The sequence below is a fragment of the Diceros bicornis genome, chromosome 37, assembly GCF_020826845.1.
Source record: "Diceros bicornis minor isolate mBicDic1 chromosome 37, mDicBic1.mat.cur, whole genome shotgun sequence".
NCBI lineage: Eukaryota > Metazoa > Chordata > Mammalia > Perissodactyla > Rhinocerotidae > Diceros > Diceros bicornis.
The window spans coordinates 15014756-15035025 of NC_080776.1; the positions used below are offsets into that span (position 1 = coordinate 15014756).

The window sequence follows — 20270 nt, forward strand, 5'->3', positions numbered from 1 at the left end:
AGAAACTGCTTTTATGCAGTTATCACTTAGAGCACCATAACTACAGATATCTCTGTCTCTACTCATAGAGATAGCATAAATAGCCCTTCACATAAAGGGATGTAACAATATGTTGTACCACTCCAGGGGGCATTATTCACATGGATGATAGAGAAGTGAATGGTGCTTCTTAGAGCTGGACAACACAGCAGCCCTGACAACTCAAAACATCTTGTACTAAATTTCTTCAGAAACATCTAGAAGCCTCATCTAAAGCAGTTTTAATTTATGAAGTTTAAGTGATTTAGAGTTTACGCCTCCTTTGCTTCAAAAAAGATTTTAGGCAACTGGAAAAAAAATGAACAAAAAGTTGAATTGAGGATAAAAATGTAACAAAGATGATCTGAAGGCAGGAGAGAGAGTAGATATTAGGAGGCATCTGAAGTGGGTGGCTGAAGACAGTAACGGGGCGCTGGACATGGTACTAAGTTTCCAAATCTAAGTCAAAAGAGTTAGAAAATTATAATCTAATACACCTTTAAATTTCACAAGCTGAAATTAAAATCTGCAGTGCAGTTTTGCATTGTTAATAGGTAAATATTATTAAACAACAATTTTTTAAAAGCAGCATATGTTTGCTTTGAACTGGTTAATCTACATAATGGACTCACAGAGAGCTGTCAATTGAAATAGACAACAAATAATCAAGCAATTGCCTGTAGTGTTCAGGTTTCTATTCCTTCAGAGTATTAGAGCTCTGAAGAAAAGACCAATCCTTTAATGTTCTTTTTAACTCTAATACTCATCTTGGAAAGCAATTTACAAGAATTTAGCCTGGGGTATCTCTGACAGTCATGCACAAGTTAGAATTGAAACAGGATGAATGATCTCTGTACTTGGGAAGGGATGTTTCTAGAACAGTACCCAGGTAGAGACAGAGCAATAGCTTCCCCAGACTTAAAATGTAACCTAAAGCTTTGGTGATGGAGTCATATCATGTATCAATATGGATAACCAACTTAATAGTATGAGTTCAAATCTGGGAGAAGGAATATTACGTGAATTTAGCAGAAATTAAAAAATATATTTTTGATAGTAAAGTATAAATAGGTATATGAGAAGAAATCTGAACATTTTCTCAAAAAGAAAAAGAAACATAAGGAACAAATAGTATTTTGTAGGGGAAAAAAACCACTCCCAAAGAAGGTTTACATCTCTATTTAATTGGGAATTATGATTAGTTTTAGGTCTATTATTAATATTAAAAAAATTATCTAGTTTTCTACCAGTTCTATCTGAAAAACATGAACAATATCTGCTCTTATTATGACCAAAGATTATTTTATAAAAACCAAAAGCATTGCCTGAGTGTTTATTATGTAACAGCCACTGTCCTAGGATCTGAGAGCACAATGCTGAATAACACAGCCTCACATTTAAATGCTCAAAGTCAAATGCAAGACAGACAAATGGATCATTGCAGTATTACGTATTATATACAAATAATATGTGAAACAGAGGAGCAATCAATCAGTTTTTCTTGGGAAGATATGATTTTGGCAAGAACAATCAGGGGCTTTTGGTAGATAAAATAATAATTGCTTTAGGATGTAACATTTGAACTAGAGCTTGAAAAATCAAGAGCTGCTTACCAGGAAGATGACAGAAAAGAAGTCTGTCTTCTGGATGAAAACGTAAAGCGCCATGGGGCGGAACCTAGAGTGTTTGGTGTGAAGGGTGGCGGAAGATTGACTGAAGAAATTACCGTGTAGGCAGGACCAGATAGCAAGAATCCTGAAGGGCCTTGTGTATTAGTTAGAAATGCTTTCAGCCACAAAGTGTCAATTAACAGAGGCTTAAATAATAATGGCCTTTGTCAACTCCTATCACACCCAGTCTGGAGACAGGCAGCTCCAGGTGTCTTGCAACTCTTCAGTAAGTCATTGAGGATCCAGGAAACTTCTCTCCTCCTAACTCACCAGTTCTGCTACCCTTGACGATTTTTTTCATGATCGTGCATTGACTATGACAGTTCTGGACATCAAGGCCCAGTAGACTCTCCCTTCATCTAGTTGGTCAGAACTGGGGAACATGTCCTCTGGACCAATCACTGAGGGAAGGGGAATGGAATTGCCATGTACTTATGGAAGGTCCTTCTTTCCCTTAAATCAAGGGGCCTCTACCTTCTACCTGGAAATGAAGTCAACAGTCTGTAGGTATGTTAAGGATAAGGGGGGGATGATGTTGCATAAGAAGTGGAAAGTATCTGCCACATCCTGGTTAAGATTTGAACAATATGTGGAGGATATTTTGGAGTCATGTAAATATATATATATATATTTTTTTTTGTGAGGAAGATCGGCCCTGAGCTAATATCTGCCAATTGTCCTGTTTTTGCTGAGGAAGACTGCCCCTGGGCTAACATCCGTGCCCATCTTCCTCTACTTTATATGGGGTGCCACCACAGCATGGCTTGACAAATGGTGCGTCGGTGCACGCCGGGATCTGAACTGGCGAACCCCGGGCCGCCGCAGCAGAGCGCGAGCACTTAACCACTTGCGCCACCAGGCCGGCCCCTAAATATTTTTTAAGATAGGTATAATGTATTTCAGTTTTCGTAATGAAGGATCCAGTGGTGACTCCAAGGCTTCAAGCATGGGTGACTGGGAGGCCATTTGCTAAAATAGAGATATAGTCAATATGAGATGTGGAGCGAGGTTTGTGTGGGAAAGTCAGGACTTAAATTTTGACTATGTTAAGTTGGAAGTGCTCTGGGACATCTAGCTGAGAAGCTAATAGACAGTTGGAATTACAGATCTGGAGCTAATGAGAGTTAGTGGTGTTAGAGACTGAGACTAGAGACTGTTGGAGTGGTTAGAACCCTAGGACTGGATGATTCTCAACTAGGAGAGCAGGAAACTGAGATGGGAAGGAAATGGAGATTGGATCCTGGGGAATCCAAGCATTTCAAAGTGTGGGCCAAGGAAGAAGAACCTGTGAAATAAATGGAAACGAAACAATTAGATGGTCCACAATTAAATTTTCACTGGAAACTTAGTAAGTTGCATAAAAATGGGTAAATTGTAATATATTTTTGACACTTTGACATGAATCTTCTAAGAAATTCAGAGTGTAAACAGAATTTATAACCTACTTTCACTTTCTTCTGCTGCAAACTCCTGAAGCATCTCTTTTGCTTTATGGCATCTCAAATCTACTCTCTTGAGTCTTTCAGCTCTGTTGGTAGAGCAGTAAATTGTCTACTGACCAGAAGAAATGACATAAATATCTTTAGTCACTCACACTCTCCATCTTAGATTATGAAGGAGGTAAATAAAGGTGGAAGAAGAAGATTTTTGTTATATTTTCGATAAAGACATTTTTGTATCTATATTAAAAGAAATGGGAAACGTAGGGGCAAATGTAGTCACATATATAACGTTGGTGCAAATTAGAGTTTCTTATGTGAAAGTGAAACTACCAACATGAACACTCAAAAGCATTACAGTTTCTTGAACTTTTAGAAGTCAGTGCCTCCCAAATGTATCCCTGAAATTATATCTATTGAGTCTACCCTTACATCAGTTTTGAGGGAAAAAGGAGAAAAGGAAGAACGTTTATTGTGTTGGTGGTTTTTATTTTCCTAAAGAGAATGAACCTCACATGTGCCAATCCTATACTAGAAGATGCCATAGTTCCACTAGCAAAAATGTATAGAATAGAATATCTGAAGTGCACTCACCTTTGGTGTTTTAAACAAACCGTGCACTACTTGAAGAATACTCATTAGTGAGATGGCCTTCGCCCAGAATAGGCAAATAAGTAGTGGAGAGAGCATTTTAGACTTGCTATTCTGGAACAGAAGAAAATGAGTTATTATTTACTCTTTCTCCTTCTTCACACTTCCTCTTCAGTATTGTCTCCTTGTCACTGGGCCACTAAGCTACTAATTCTCTACCAGAAACACTAGAACTGCAACTGATAACTCTCTTCCCTACGCAACAGAGGTACTCAACTCCGCAACTAACACTAGACAGGAAAGGAGATTCCACCTATAAATCCCTCTCTCTCTGTCAACTCTCTGCCTCTGGTTCTCCCTCTTCCTCTCTCCCGCCTCTCTCTCTCTCTCTCTCTCCCCGCCCCCCCCCACCTTCTTCTCTCTGCCCGCCTCCCACAAACACGCAAACACAAACTCCTACCAGTCACAGACTATTGCTTTACCAAAAGTAGTTTAGCCACTTGAAATGGTTGTTCTTAATGGCTCTTTTGAGGAGTGGAGGAATTGCTGAAGTAAAGCGAAGAAATGTGTCAGGAGATCTCAATTCTAATTAACAATGCCACTGGTCGCTACGGTACTTTATTAAAGTCACTGTTGTTTAGTACATCAGAGATTCCCCAGAGGGTGATTCTTGAAGGCGGTGGAGGGCTGGGACCCAAATACTCGTGAATATAATGGGAAAAAGTGGAAATTATACAAGTAAGTCAGGTATTAACAAAAATTCAGATTTCAATCACTGAATCAATCAACGAATAGTTTCCAAGCAGCTTGTATCCAACTCTGTAGTGGTTTCTGGGGGGACAAACATGTACACACACACATCATAGGCTACATAAAACATGGTTTCTGCCACTCAAAGGTCTTACTATGCTTCTTTATGACACAAAACTATTGAACATAAATTAATTAGATTACAATTAAATGTATTATAATCATTATTATCTGCTCTTTATTATACATTTAATATCATTCAGAAAACAGAAAATTAGTGCGGGCTTGAAAAAAGATGGAGGGCTTAATGGGAGACATTGAGTCTTAATCCAAGATTATATCAGGTCTTTTAAAAAATAATTATTACTGTTTTTAATTGAGTAGAAATGTATAGATAGAACTTTCCACATGGGATGAAGAAGGAGAACAAAGGCTGAGGCAGATCTCTCCTGACTTGGCCCTGCCAGGCCAGCCTGACTGAAGAAGCATTTTGGAAGTAAACTCTGAAGGGTTTGGCTTAGCCCCATATGGAATGATCTTAAAAAGACCTCAGCTTCTGTGTGTTCAACTTTGTGTGTTTCTGCTGTTCTGAGAAGGTCCACCACAGGATGCAAACTGAGCAGCCTGGAGGACAGGCAGGTGACATTAGTGAGTGTGTTAGGAGAGATGCCTCCTTCAAAACAAACATGTTTTGCTTGCACATTACATACATAGGAATGTTTGTTGCTCCCACAAAGGAAAATATTTTCCCCATTTTTCTTGAAACTTGAAGTCCTTTTGGTGTAAAGTTATATATTTCCACGTTAGAAGCATAGGTATGGAGAAATATTTCTCCATTGCAAAGAAAATCTATTGCCAACTGATGAACAGCAGGACTGAGTGCTGGAAAAGCAGGTGAACTGGAAAACACAGGGGTATCTCAAGGGGACAGAAGCTACTCAGCACCAGCGGATGCTCACCATAAGAGATGCTCACCCCAGATTCCCAGATTTAATGCTATTATGTGAAAACTCCCAATTTTTAAATATAGCTCAATTTTCACAAAACATTGAATTCAATAATTTGCTTCCTCTGCCTGAGTAAAACCTAAAGGCTGTCAATTTACATTTTCTGGTTTGTAAAATCAAGAGATGGCCATTCAGTGGAGGTGTGAATTTGACCCTGAAGCACAGAGAGGTTGGGTTATGGCAGAAGCAGCAGGGGCCAGTAGATATCTGACTTCCTGGCTTTTATTTTCCAGAAACTGCAGCTCCTTGAGAAGGTTATGCTAAGGCTAAGCTAAGGGTGGAAGTGGGAATTAGGGAGAGGCACATGGCCTTTGACAGTCAAGAAGGGAGGGGGAATTTCTTAACTCTGAAAGAACAGAGGTCTGGCATTTCATAAACTGTAAGAAGCAGCCTAATCCTTCATAGCATCCCGGCAAAGTGGCACGGGCCTCTGATTGGGAGGTAAGACAGGTGGGGTGGAGTTTGCATGGGGCTTCCAGTGAGGCTAAACGTATGCTTTATGGTTCCAACCTCCAAAATATGGAATTCTGTACTTCAAGGGGCTCTTTATGCTTGGAAAATAGACTCCCTGTGATAACCAGTGTGGGCTGAAGACTAGAAGGACCATCTGGTATATTCTGCTCTGCACAACAGTTCTGGGCCTTTTCATAGGGAAGCATGTTCCCCCACAATTCATGAGTCAGCCCTTCATATCCAAGAGGAGTCCTGTGCACACAAGTTCAGAGAAGTGAAAAGGGATATGGATTTAATTTTGTTTGAAGAAAACAAAGAAATGTGCCATTTCTCGCACATCACACTTGTAGAGTAAATTTTATTCTAATTATAAATGCGAGCATACAGTGTAATATAGTGGTTGAGTACTGAGGTTTGGGCAGCCAGCAGCTCTGGATCTAAATCTGGATTCTGATTTTTTTTTTCTTTTTGTGAGGAAGATTAGCCCTGAACTAACATTCATTGCTAATCCTTCTCTTTTTGCTGAGGAAGATTGGCCCTGGGCTAACATCCATGCCCATCTTTCTCTACCTTGTATGTGGGACGCTGCCACAGCGTGGCTTGATAAGTGGTGTGCAGGTCCGGGCCTGGGATCTGAACCCACGAACCCTGGGCCGCCAAAGCAGAGTGCACAAACTTAACCACTACGCCACTGGTCCGGCCCCTGGATTCTGATTTTTATTACTGATGACATTGGGCATGTCCCTTCATTTATCTGAGCTTCATCTGTAAAAGATGAATGGTAATAGTACCTAAAGCATAGACATTATTGAGAATTAAAGGTGAGAATTAAATGAGGTAACACATGAACACACTTAGCAGGGTGTCTGGAAGACAATATTAAATAAACACTAGTCGTCACTATGAGTCCAGACACCTTTGCAGATATCTTTGCAGCAGAGCTGAGAGTAATGGGGTAATAAAGGAAAGTTTCCTATAAGTACTGGCATTCGAGCTGAGCCTTGAACTGAGCAGAATTTAGACAGGGAAGATAGCAAGAGAAGCGCAGCAAAAGGGGGTTGTTTTGCTGGGGATGCTGAGAACTCTGGCTCCAACATGACATTTAGCACACCCACACCTCAAACTATGGTTCTTAAGACATTTGCAGCTCTAATTCATATTCTAATCACGTCTTTGAAGATTGGGAAGATCACAAAGATGTTAGGGTGTTAGCCACAGGCCTGTGAGTGGATACCTAGGAAGGAGATCTAGCAGAATGGGGCCATTTAGTATAAGCAACAGAAAACCGGGATTCAGGAAAGGGAACTGCAGTTGAATCCAAGAGTGTAGTCTTTGGAACTAAATTTTTATCAGTTAATTTGTAGGAAAGATGCTTTCCTCTTGAAAATTCTGAAACATACTTACTGTACTTTACTTGATAACGCTGGGATGACTGGCTAACTTTGCTGATAAACCTCCGGCTGCTGTATCTCAGAATTTATGATTCAGCCCTTCATATCCAAGAAGAGTGCCATGCACACAAATTTAAAGAAGTGAAAAACAGGATAGCAGCATAGCCTTGGGCAGCAGCGCTGGAAACTGTGGAACAGTATGTATGACAGTTGTTCCTGGCAAACTGTAATAAATCTATATAGTTCCTTTTTTTAAAAAAAAAGTGCAAGTAAACCATGCTTTACAACAATGTTAATAAATTAATACTTTGATGGTAGTGACTTGAGGAAATTACATAATACTCCTGTGCCCCAGTGTCTCTATCTTTGCAGAAAAGATAAAGGAAATCTCACTGTGTAGGTCATTATGAGGATTAAATTAAAAAATGCATAGAAACACCTAGTACACAGCTGGTTTGTAATAACTAGTAGACCAAAGTTTACTCTGTTCTCATTCAATTTTACTGGAAAGATCTCTGATTTTTTTCTAGGATCAAGACTGAATGCTTCCTTTGGAAAGCTCAACTCATTACAAATATGATATAAGGTTTTCTTGAGCTATGCATTTTATAACTGGCTATAGGACTATTAGTGCAACAGCCTGTGCTTCCTTCATTTGTGCATTTTGCAATAAAGATTTTAGGCCGGCGTGACTGCCATTTTTGGATTCTCTTGAGTCTATGTTTATGAAATTTAGAGAAAGGATCAGGTGGAGACTTTTAAGACTTGGTTGCTGCATTATACACAGTTATCAAAAAGTAATCTTAATCTCCCGCAATGTTTCTGTTCTGCTTGGTAGCAGTGAAGGGGATTTAAAATTGCGTTGACAAGGATGTGAGAATCGCAAGAAAATGTTGATATCCACAAAGGTAGACATTTTCTTTAATAAGTACCGGACTTGACATTCATTCACCTATTAATGCAGTCATTCGTTCCCTTCATTTTTGTTTTCTAACAAAAATTTATTCAGCATCTACTCTGTGCCATGCAGGAACTAGGTGTGGGGGTGCAGAGTATAGAAGGTAAATATGGTAGGCTAGACCCTGTACCCCCAAAGCTTATAGTCCAGCCATGAAGACAGAAAATAAAACAACAGATTCTTATAAATGTTATGAAGGGGAGATGCTGGGCACAATCACATGATTTATTCTCTGGCTAAAAGGAAGGTAATTCAGGGGCCAGCCCAGTGGCGCAAGCGGTTAAGTGAGCGCACTCCGCTGCGGCAGCCCGGGGTTCTCCGGTTCGGATTCTGGGTGCGCACCGCCGCACCACTTGGCAAGCCGTGCTGTGGCGGCGTCCCATATAGAGAGGAGGAAGATGGGCATGGATGTTAGCCCAGGGCCAGTCTTCCTCAGCAAAAAGAGGAGGATTGGCAGATGTTAGCTCAGGGCTGATCTTCCTCACACAAAAAATAAATAAATAAAAGGAAGGTAATTCAGACAGGCTTCCTGGAGAAAGTGATATTAAATTTGATACTAGCATGACAAGTAGGAGACAGGCATATTAGGTGGAGCTAGTCTTCCCTGCAGCTCACTCACAGAAGTGTGGGTGAACAAGATTTACTTTTAGAACCTGATGAATATTAAACATTTTAATATACAGACGTACCTCCTTTGATTGCACTTCACTTTATTGTGCTTTGCGGATATAGCGTTTTTTACAAATTGAAAGACTGTGGTGGCAATCCTGCATTGAGCACGTCTACTGGCACCATTTTTCCAACAGCATTTGCATTTTTAAGCAATAAAGTACTTTTTATTTCAGGAATGTACATTATTTTTTTAGATGTAATGCAATTGCACACTTAAGAGACTACAGTATAGTGTAAACATAACTTTTACATTCACTGGGAAACAAAAAATTTGTGTGACTGGCTTTATTGTTGACATTCGCTTCATTGCAGTGGTCTGGAACCAAACCTACAATGTCTCTGAGGCATGCCTGTAGCTACATAATTCTCGAACTATACCCTCTTCTCTTTCTTCAAGTTCTTCATGTGGCCTGGCTCCTTTGGGATGCTGTGGTTGCAGTACTGGTCACAACTCCTCCTCTCTCCCTATATCCACACCCTTTGCAATGTGCTGTCACAACTCCTTATCAAGAAGTAAGGTCTCTTTCTCCCTGAAGCTGGCCTTGTGTCTTGCCTTGACCTGTAGAATGAGATGGAAGTGACTGTCAATTCTGAGCCTCACCCTGAAGAGGCCATGAATGCGTCCACTTGCTCTTTTCCAACCCTACCACCACATGTAAACAAACTTGAGCTAGCCTGTTGGAGAATATGGAGGAAAGCCAAGAGTCCCCAGCCTTCAGCTGGCCAACCCCCAAACCTGAGACAGCACAGCATGAAACAGCAGAAATACCTGCTTGACCCACAGCTGACCACAGATGCGTGCGTGAGCCCAGCCAAGATCAGAAGAACCACCCAACTGACCCATAGACGTGAACAAAACTAAATGAGTGTGTTTTTGAGTCACTCAGTTTGGTGTAGTAAGAAATAATTAACTGATGTAGACAGCATGGTCTGTTTGAATCTGGCTGGTTTTCCCTCAAATGGAAATGCTTTCCTGTCATAAGTAGAGCATGCTCATCGAAAAACAGTCAAAGTAAAAAGTGAAAATCCACCTTCCCATCTTTTGTGTCAGCATCTCACTTTTCATTTTTATTTATTTATTTATTTTGAGGAAGATTAGCCCTGAGCTAACATCCTTTGCCAATCCTCCTCTTTTTGCTGAGGAACATCCGTGCCCATCTTCCTCTACTTTATACAGGACGCTGCCGCAGCATGGCTTGACAAGCTGTGGATCGGTGCACGCCCGAGATCCGAACCCATGAACCCTGGGCCGCCCAAGTGGAGCGTGCGAACTTAACCACTATGCCACCAGGCTGGCCCCCAGCATCCCACTTGTCAAAGCATCGTTTTTTAGTGTCGTGGTTTCACGGTTTAGGGCCTGTCTACTGTAGATACCATGAGTTCTCTGTTATAGCATTCGTTTTTATTATGCAACAGGAACAACAAACCAATCTGGTAGAGCAGGTCTCCACTGTAATTTGGGCTTCACTGTAGGATATTGACTAACTTCCTGCTTGGCTCCACATCAGCCCCAGGCAGCTGTGGGCTTCAGTGTCTACGACCCTCAAGGCTGTCATTCTGTACCGTCGGCTCAGGCACCGGAAGACAGTTCCCCACATCTGCTTTCCTCACCGTTATAATTGGGTGCTTGGTTATTTCCTCGGGGAGCACTGGCCAGATCCTGTTGCTAGGTTCTGTGCACTATTTTCACACTCCAGAGTTTAACTCTCCCTTTCCGAATTCTAGTGGTAAACACATAACAGAATTCTCATTTGGAGAGTCTTTGGAGAGTAATGTAAGTCATATCCCCAGTACCCCACTTTTATTTCTCTGTGGAAAAAAGTGACTTCTGCCTGCTAGAATTTGTGTTCACCAGAGAAATAGTTTTATTTGTGTTTCTCCAGATACTGATGATACGGCTTTGAGAAACAACCCGAAAAATAGAACTGGGAGTGAGTTAACCATTTTAAATAGCCTAAATGTGTCATTACAGGGTTTGAATGTAAATAAACAGGGTATAAAATGCAGAAGGCTAATTGCAAAATGATAGAAGGTAATTACTCTCACATTCCAAGGCATAAAACTAGACCACAGAAGCAGAACTTGAAAAGGAAGTGATCAAAATGAATTTTGTTGTCCTTAACTGAACTCGCATCTCTAGCCTAGGAAACTGGTTACAGGCTGAGAGATTAGAGACTAGATGTTAGAGAGACTTCGAGATAGACTTTGTGTGTATGAGAGTGTGTGTATGTGTACATGATAAGTCTCCTTCCCTGATAGAGGAGGGATGAGAAGTGAGAAGTGTCTCCCCCAGTGGAAAATCAAGTGAGAGAGGCTTTAATGCGACCACATGGAAGTCTTGTTATTGGAAATCTAGTCATGGAGGGGACACAGTAAAAAAAAAAGTCTAAGAGATGAGCTGAATGGCCTGTGACCACAGAGCAGAAAGCTGCTTGGCAAGTAACTCTCCAGCCTTGATGATGGGTTAAAGATGTGTGTAAAGTGTGTTTCCCATGGACCAGATTAAGCCATAGAGGAAAACCCTGGAGGTGGCTTAGATCATGTGGCTGCCTTGAGCAGCAAGGACTCGCTAGGATACGGCTCAAGGTGTACTACAGGATGCCGAGTGGGCAAACAGCCAGGAGATGTCCAAGTGAGAGATGGCTAGTCATGGGAGGCCTTCAGGGTATACTTGAAAGCACCCCAAGAAGAGAGGTGTTCACCTCTCTTCCCGTCCCTCAGAGTGTGAGAGACACAGCAGCTCATGCTAGTGCCAGTCAAGAAGACCTTTCCTGGCCCCTCACCTCTCCTCCTTCCATCTACCTCAGCCCATGTGAGGGCAGACATGGTGGGGACCAAGTGGAGGGCAGAGGGGCAAAGAACCTGCAGGCGAGGCAAAGAGAGAGAGGCCATCTCCTCTGTGTGCTAGGAGCGGGCCTAAATTGGGCCAGGAGAGAAGCGTTTCCTTGAAATAAAGTTCAAAATGGTAATTAATGAAAGGAACTAGGCGTTTAAATGATTACTTCAGTGAGACTTTCTGTGACCTGAAGAAACTGAAGGATTTTTAATTATCAAAATGTAAAGGAAAGTTCTGGGACTTGGCTTAGGGTTTATCCAAAGGGTAAGAAAGAACTGGCACCCCCCAGAGCAGAGTGGAACTGGTTTGTGGGGAGAAAAAAAATAACATTGTTTTCAGATTGCATCTAAGGTCCCCTGTGTTAAAATTAATAGTTAAATACACAAGTTTAAAGAAAACAGAATATGATCTAATTACAAAATTTGCTCTAAGATTATTGCACATTGTATTTAAACTGAATTATGGAATTTAAGTTGATCGCCTTTGTAGATTATCTGTGACCCATTTAAAATAATGCCTTCTATTTATATACAATGTGTTAGCTTTTAAAATGCTATTATACGTGCTGTTTCATTTGATCTTCACAAAATCCTGCACATCTTTGGGCTGGTGTTATGATCTGTCAACCTACGAAAACAGAAACCAGTTTAAGAGGCTATGCGTTTATTTGGGTTCAAAGAATTGCAATTCCGAAAGCACAGATTCAGGTAGAAACTCAAATAGTGTCCCGATGAGGAGTAAAAGTCAGGGGCTTTTAAAGGCAAAGAAGAGAGGTTGCATTACAAAGAATTTTAATTGGAGTCGGAGGCAGAGAGCTAGTCTTGGCTAAACATTGATTGACTATTGATTCTATCTTCAGAAAGTCCACAGTCCTGTCTCTGTGATCGGGATGTCTGTTCTCCTGCTGACTTCTCAAATAATTGCTTGTAAAACAATTGCCATTTTGGCCCAGTCCAAGCGTTTGGCCCAGCCCAAGGTTTAAGACACTTTCTCTGGAAAGGCAGCTCTGATTCCATTTTAAAATGGCTACACTATGGTCCGTTTTGACAGATCTGATTTTTTAGGTGACCAAATTGAAGCTCAAGAGAAATCAATTCAGTTGCCCAGACTCATTGGTAAGAGGTAGACCCAAATCAAGAAAGGGATTTCAGATTTCTGACCCATAGTACATCTCTATTCCCATGATTTAGTTAGCTTGAGTTTCCCTATTTCCACCTTCAAGCCCACGAATTCATTCATTTATTGATCTGTGTTTTTCGGTACAATGTTATCAAGCATTGAGCGTGTGCCAGTGGGGGAAATGGCTTTTAATCACAAAAGTGAAAAGTGTAGTTACAATCTGTGACGAAAGCCACCAAGGAAAATGACACCATGCTCTCTCTTGAGTGTGCCACATGGCATCCTGATGACTTGGGAACTGAGATCTCAGGTGAATTAGGAGAAAGAACAATCAAGAAAGAGGACCCAGGAGGGACAATGACTCTGTGACTTGAGGGCATGTGTGGGAGAGTGGCTGAAAGGGGGGCTGGGAGCAAGGGAGCGAGGCGAGAGAGGAAGCCTGACACGGCTAGGCTGAGCTGGCCGCATCGTGATTTGGGTCTTACCTAACAGTGACAGGAAGCCACTCATGGATTTTAAACTCCTGGGATTTTAAACTCAGGGATCAGATTTACAAAGTCAGCTAATGTAGTATCATCCTAAACCAGGGGAAACAGAATTATGAAGATAAATATGCTGCCCCAAATAACCTGTCTCATAAATCCAACGAAGAAATGTTTTCTCCACTCTCTAGCCCATGACATTTCTCTGTTCCTATAACTGACTGAGCAATGTTTATAACTGATTGTTTTGATATATCTAAAAATTAATTCTTGAGCACCTGAGCAACCATGTCATACATGTGCTTTTTTCTTCCCTAAAAAATAGCGACATTATGTATGCTTGTCTTTCTTTGGTTCAGTCATTTACTCATTCAGCAAACCTGTGAGAGCCAGTTTTGAACAGCACACTGTGAGATGGTGACAGGTGACATCTGCCTTCAAGGAGCTTATGTTTGCCTATGGTGGCACTTGATGTTTTACAGCAAGAGGGCGTTATTGTCCCTGATTCAGTAAGAGGACTCTGGACTTTGTTTTCCAGTAGTTTGTAGGGTTTCCTCTAAACTGTTTATAATGTTTTTTGAAATTTTTTTCTAGCTAGACGGTTGGTTATGCGAGCAGTCTGGAGTGAAGGAATTCGGTAATATTAACTGATGTGTGTGTGTGTGTGTGTGTGTGTGTGTGTGTGTATAAAACCATTTATGGGTTTTAAGCTTGGGTCTTATGTAATCCTATTTGCAAAGTCAGCTAACTTATTATCATTTACTATATATAACTATTTGTGTGAGTGTATATACACACACATACACACATGTAGTTTCTTAAACTTGATTTCTACCAAAACAATGCATAAACCACGACATTGTATACTATGTCAGATACCCTGAAAACTGCTGGAAAAAAATACAACTTGACAGTAATTTCATTCTTGTTAGAGAAATTCTGATTTTCCAACTACTCTCTAATTCTCTTGGGCAAAAGTAATTAAGTAGGCATAAACAGTTCAGATAATGCAGAGGGTGCCTTCACCTTATTTGCCTCTCAATAGATTAATCCTGTTTGAGAACCACGATGACAACACGCTGGCTCGAGTTTTGACTGTAGTGCCAGCTCCTGTGTCTTTCACTGCAGGAGACATGGCCCCACCCTGTGCCCTCTCTAGAAGGAGACATTGACATTGCCACCCTGACATTGCTCCTAGTTAGCAGTAATTGGCTTTCTTTGGAAAGGCTCCGTGGGTACGCTCCGCCAACAGTGTTCACAGAGAATGCCCTTTCTGTTTGTGTGAAAAGTCATGGAAGACATGACAAAAAAAGAACGTTCTGTGTGACTTATGCTGAGCCTTTACAGACCAGTTCTGGAAGCTTGCAAGCAGACCAGAATACATATCAAATCATATTTGCACTGCCATCTACTGTCCAAGACAGGCACTGCAGTTCCCCCCCTTGATTTTTTTTTTTTTTTTAATGTTAAATTTAATTGAAGTCTGGTCAATGTATTTTTGCCTTTTTTGCTGGAAACTTGGGAAAGATGAAGAAATGGAGGTAAATGCTTCTTCAAATGAGAAATGTACAAATAATTCATCTTCTACACTGGCTTCCTTCTTTAAAATAGGGTTTAAAATAATTCGTTTAATAAATACGCCTGAGTCCTTATAGGGGATTAGTTATCATGTTACTCAGGGGAAACGAGATAGATATGCTCCTCCTCACAGAGCATACGGTTTAGTAAAGGAGGGAAAAGAAGGAAAGGAGAAGCAACAAGGACACACTGGGCACAGCAGAGTGGCATGGTTAAAACCATAGAGTAGGAGGAGGCATGGAGCTTTTGGAGAATTTAATGCCACGTGGCAGGGACAAGACTGCAGATGAGGATGGTTATATAAGCTGAGACATGAGAACCATTGTGAGGAAGCAGTTTAGACTTCATTATATTATAAGCAGAGGAGCTAAAAGATCGTATTTACCTTTAAATGATAAAAACAGCTAACATTTCTTGAGATCGTATGACACACTGGTCACTGCAGAAAAATCTACATTTATTCTCTTATTTAACTCTCACAATAATTTTATGAAGTGGGTACCTTTATTTCTCCCATTTCACCTGTGAACACACTAAGGCTTAGGTCAAGCGAATTACCGGTGGTCGTTCAGCTAGTAAGGGACCAGGGCTTAGCAGCCTGCATGAAAAGATAGTCCTCTTTCCCAAGAGCTCCAGCAAAAGAACGAAGGCAGCTCTCATTGACTGATGTGGGTCACATGTCCCCTCCTGAACCAATCAGTGAGGCCCAGGGGGATAGAAAGACTGATTGGACAGACCCGAGTCATGTGACCATTTCTGGAGCTGGAGTGGGAGTCAGCCCCTACCACCGAACCATAAGAACTGAGATTAGTGGTGATGTTGTTCTCCAAAGGAAGTTCAAACTACTGTTCCGGAAAAAAGAGTAAGAGGATCTGGATAGCTAAAATGACAGATAACCATTACCACTCCTACCATTTATTTTTAAATAAATTTTTGTCATGTTTCACCATTTACTACTAAAACTTTTACCAACAACTTTAGAAAATTTTAGCAAATAGCAAACGAGTTATGCATAATCCTACTGTTACTGAATCAAATGGGCTTGCCTCCTGGTGAGTTAAATAAGACTCCACACCAGTGGAAGTTTTCTCACAAAGTACAGTGTGTTTGCAGCAAATAGGAGGCCATGAGGAATCATTTCTAAAGTCATGGCATCCCCGAACTAAAGGAAGCAGGAACTTTTATTTCGATTGGGGAATGATTATTCAAAAGGGAGAGGCAGGTATGCGCTTGCACAGGCTCAGTTGGAGAACATGCTTCCACATAATGAGGCCTAAGCTCCTCCTGGAGAGATCTTTGCACTAAAAATAAGGCAAAGGTCATGGGTGTAGCTCTTGTGGTAAGGCTTGGTTATCTCCCTTGAGTTTCTCGCTTCGTCAGTTTCAGGATGGTTGGTGGTTACATCTCCTCAACATATAAAAGGAAAAGAAACAACTTGGAAAAACGGTTAATTGCTTCCAAACCCACCTTTGAGTTTCTCAAGCCACTTAGTTGGTGACACTACCAACATTGTTATAAAAATAAAACGCAAAAAGCAGACCAGAAAAGAAGAGTAAAAGGACTGTACTAAACCAGCTCCAATCAAGAATATTTCTGAGGTCACTTCAATTATTCTAATGGATTTCATTTACGAACATCAAAGAATCAATGAATGAACCTTGGAGCTTGCTTCTTCTTATAAATGATGAAAAAGTGCCCTGAGAATTTGAGTGGCTTCCCTCAGGTCTCACAGGCAGGTGATAGCTTTGCTTGGACATTGCCATAAAGAATTTTCTAAGGCAGCGTTTGACAACTGGTGATTCCCAAATTCGCTGGAGTTTTCAAATGTTTTTTGTGCTTCAACATGGTATTTTCTTCTGTTTCAATTTTTGTTTTTTAAATACTCCACTGGCAAATTAATTGTATAAAAGTTACCTTTTCAAGAGAACTCTTTGCAGGCTCAGAGTCTATATAAAGCAACAGTTCTCAAACTCTTTCAATCTCAACACCCCTCATGTTCTTCAAAATTATTGAGAATCCCTTTATGTGAGTTCAATCTAACAATATTTACATATTAGAAATTAAAATTGAGAATTAAAAAATTATCTATTCATTAAAAAAATAATAAACTCATTACATGTTCACTAAATAACATTTTTATTCGTGAAAATCCAAAACTTATAACAATTGGTGAGCAGATTGACATTGTTTTACATTTTTGCAAATCTCTTTAATGTCTGACAATAGAACATAGATTCTCATATCTACTTTGGATTCAATCTGTGATATGTGGCTTTGGTTAAAATATATGAAGGAAATCTGGCCTTGTACAGATGCATAGTTGAAAAGGGAGGGGTATTGTAATAAACTTTTCATATAATTGTAGATATTCTTCTTTAATACACTTCCCAATGTCAACAATAACAGTTTCATAAGGGTTAGTTAGATGTCAGTAAACTCATCATGCTCTATTACATTAAAATCCATTGGTTTATTTTGCATTTTAAATGTATCTTTTACCCGTGCATGATTTATAGCATCATGCTTTCAGAAAATTTCGGTTCACTAAGTCATGCAAATCTTCCATATGTTGACACATTTCATTATAAAAATCAATACAGCACATTCATTAATATCACCACTGATGTCATAGCACAAGTCTTTAAGTATTAGGATGCTGTTAGGCTCACAGTGGTGAATACAAGTTTTTCAAAATTTTAATTTTTACTTGAAAGTTGAAATTTGTCATTGTCAACAAATACTGCCAGGTGTCTTCCTTAAAGCAATAGGCTAACTTCATTCATTTTTGAGAAAATGTCTGCCAAATAACCAAGTCTGTGTGGCAGTGAAGAATACATAATTGCCAGGACAGTTTGTGCTATTGCTTTGATGTGCTAAGGTAACAGCAAATTTATCCAGCCTTGTTTTTTGACTTTCAGTGCATTTGTCAACAGAGTGGAAAAAACAAATAATGTCTTGGTTAATATTTTTTACGGAAATAGTTTTGACCTCATGTCCCCGCCTCCCCAAAGGCTCTTAGAAATCTCCAGAAGTTCTGCTATAGAGTGAATAAACATGGCCATTACTGGAGATCAGATTGAAGTCCCCCGCCCTTGATGGTCTTATATCAGTCTTGTTTCTAGACACATGTTGCTTACTTTTTGTCTATAACAGACAGTAGTTCAAGGCAGAAGCGTAAGGATCATGGACATTGAAATACAACATGTTTTAAAGACCATATAAATGATAATATCTGGTCACATTTGCCTCAAGATGTTTGCTCTTTAACAAACCACAAAACCTATGGTATAAAGAAGGAAATATCATTAGTATTATGTCCAGTTTTGATTGTCATTTATTAGGAATAAAGAGTTTTCACATTAATAAGGTGGGTAATACGCAACATTTCAGCCTGGCATTTCCTTCTTTTTATTTTGTTCTTTAGAAGTAAAACATAACATATTTTTTAAATAGGTTTTATGTTTTTTGCCATGTATTCTTTCCTAATACTAGGTAATGAAAGGATTTTACTTTATTTTTCTTGTTGCTTATTTATTTATTTTTTTTTGTGAGGAAGATCAGCCCTGAGCTAACATCCAATGCCAATCCTCCTCTTTTTGCTGAGGAAGATTGGCCCTGGGCTAACATCTTTGCCCATCTTCCTCTACTTTATATGGGACGCCACCACAGCATGGCTTGACAAGCAGTGCGTCGGTGCGAGCCCAGGATCTGAACCTGCGAACCCTGGGCCACCGAATCAGAGCACATACTTAACCGCTACACCACTGGGCTGGCCCCTTGTTTGTTCTATTTTTGATGCCATAACACAAAGTGAAGTTTTTATCCCAGTAATATATATTTGATCCTGATACAAATCATGATATGTCTTTTTTCTTTTTTTTTGTGAGGAAGGTCAGCCCTGAGCTAACATCCATGCCAATCCGCCTCTTTTTGCTGAGGAAGACTGGCCCTGAGCTAACATCTGTTGCCAATCCTCCTCCTTTTTTTTTTTCTTTTTGAATTTATATCTTGGCAGATGGATTTTCTTTATGTAATGATTTTAAAGATAATTAATGAGCATATATTACTTGTTAGATAAAATATGTTGCTTTATACACATATATTTTAATTCTCTTTTAATGTGAAATAAAGTATTTTTTGAAAAAAGCACATTTTCATAGTCAGTTAAAATGGTAAGTATCCTAAGGGCGTTTCAGAAATTATATATTACAATAAAAGAGGCTGTCAAATTCATAAAAGCTGTCAGTGCTACACTATGCTGTGTTGCCATCTAAGAAACCAACCATGCATTGGCAGCACCTAGGGCGTCCTTGCATAGTAAGCAGTATGATCTATATTCTCTCAACATAAGAAAGTGGAAGGCAAGGGAAATCCTAGCCCTTCCAATATTCAGAAGGAATACAATGGGTACCCCTCACTTCACATGCATGTGGTCCTGTTTCTCCTCTATACAAGGGGTCCTGTAATTCTCTAGGTCCATCCTTGGATCATAAACTCTATCCATCACGTGGCCACCTTGCTTTTCTCTGGGTTTTAGGTCTTCACCTGAATTCCAATATTCCCAAGAAGAATTAGCAATTACTCTAGCATCAATAGTTTTACTTCATAGACCCTTCAGATAACGTTAGGACCTCGGTCCGTGACTATAGGCACTGGAAGTCATTCAAAGCTACACAAGTCTCAGCTGCCTCCTGAAAGGAAAGCTCCATAGAAAGCTGGAGAGAGAAAATTTACTCCCAGGGTAGAGGTTTGCATCTTGCTGATTTTCTTTCTCCATGGCCGCAAAATGATCATAGCAACGATCTGATTTGTTTTATCTTTCACATCGTAGTGTCAATGCCTTCACCTACGAACTGCTCATTGGCCTATTAAAATATTTGATATTAAAAAAAAAAAGTGGCACCAAAATTGCAAAAGAAACTGCCACATTAACATTGATGAATATCTAATTAACAGTATAAAGTGTGACATTAGGTCAACTTAATTCATTGTGAAATTTAGTATTAAAACAATTCCATTACATTTGAAAACAATTTCTAGATTAGATTGGCTAATCCTGTAAGAATTCCTGAGTGTGCATGATTGCTGTCTAGAAATCATAGCCAATTGTGAATTAATTAGGTTATTCACAGTTCAATAATGTCAAAGCAAAATTATAAAAATTTATTTAAATTATATACAGGAAAAATGACATTTAATGTGGGGCACGAGGGCACCTTATATGTTTGCTATGATGTGTGATGTAAACTTTAAAACAAAATTTTTGGAATTCATGAAGGTTTTAACATAGTCCTGGCAAAATGGCT

General features: G+C 39.8%; 1 protein-coding gene across 1 annotated transcript in view; it reads left to right on the plus strand.

Annotated features, from left to right (window-relative positions):
• Window positions 1-20270, plus strand: part of NYAP2 (neuronal tyrosine-phosphorylated phosphoinositide-3-kinase adaptor 2) — a 248081-nt gene that overhangs the window by 179659 nt on the left and 48152 nt on the right. The gene's annotated exons all lie outside the window — the stretch shown is intronic.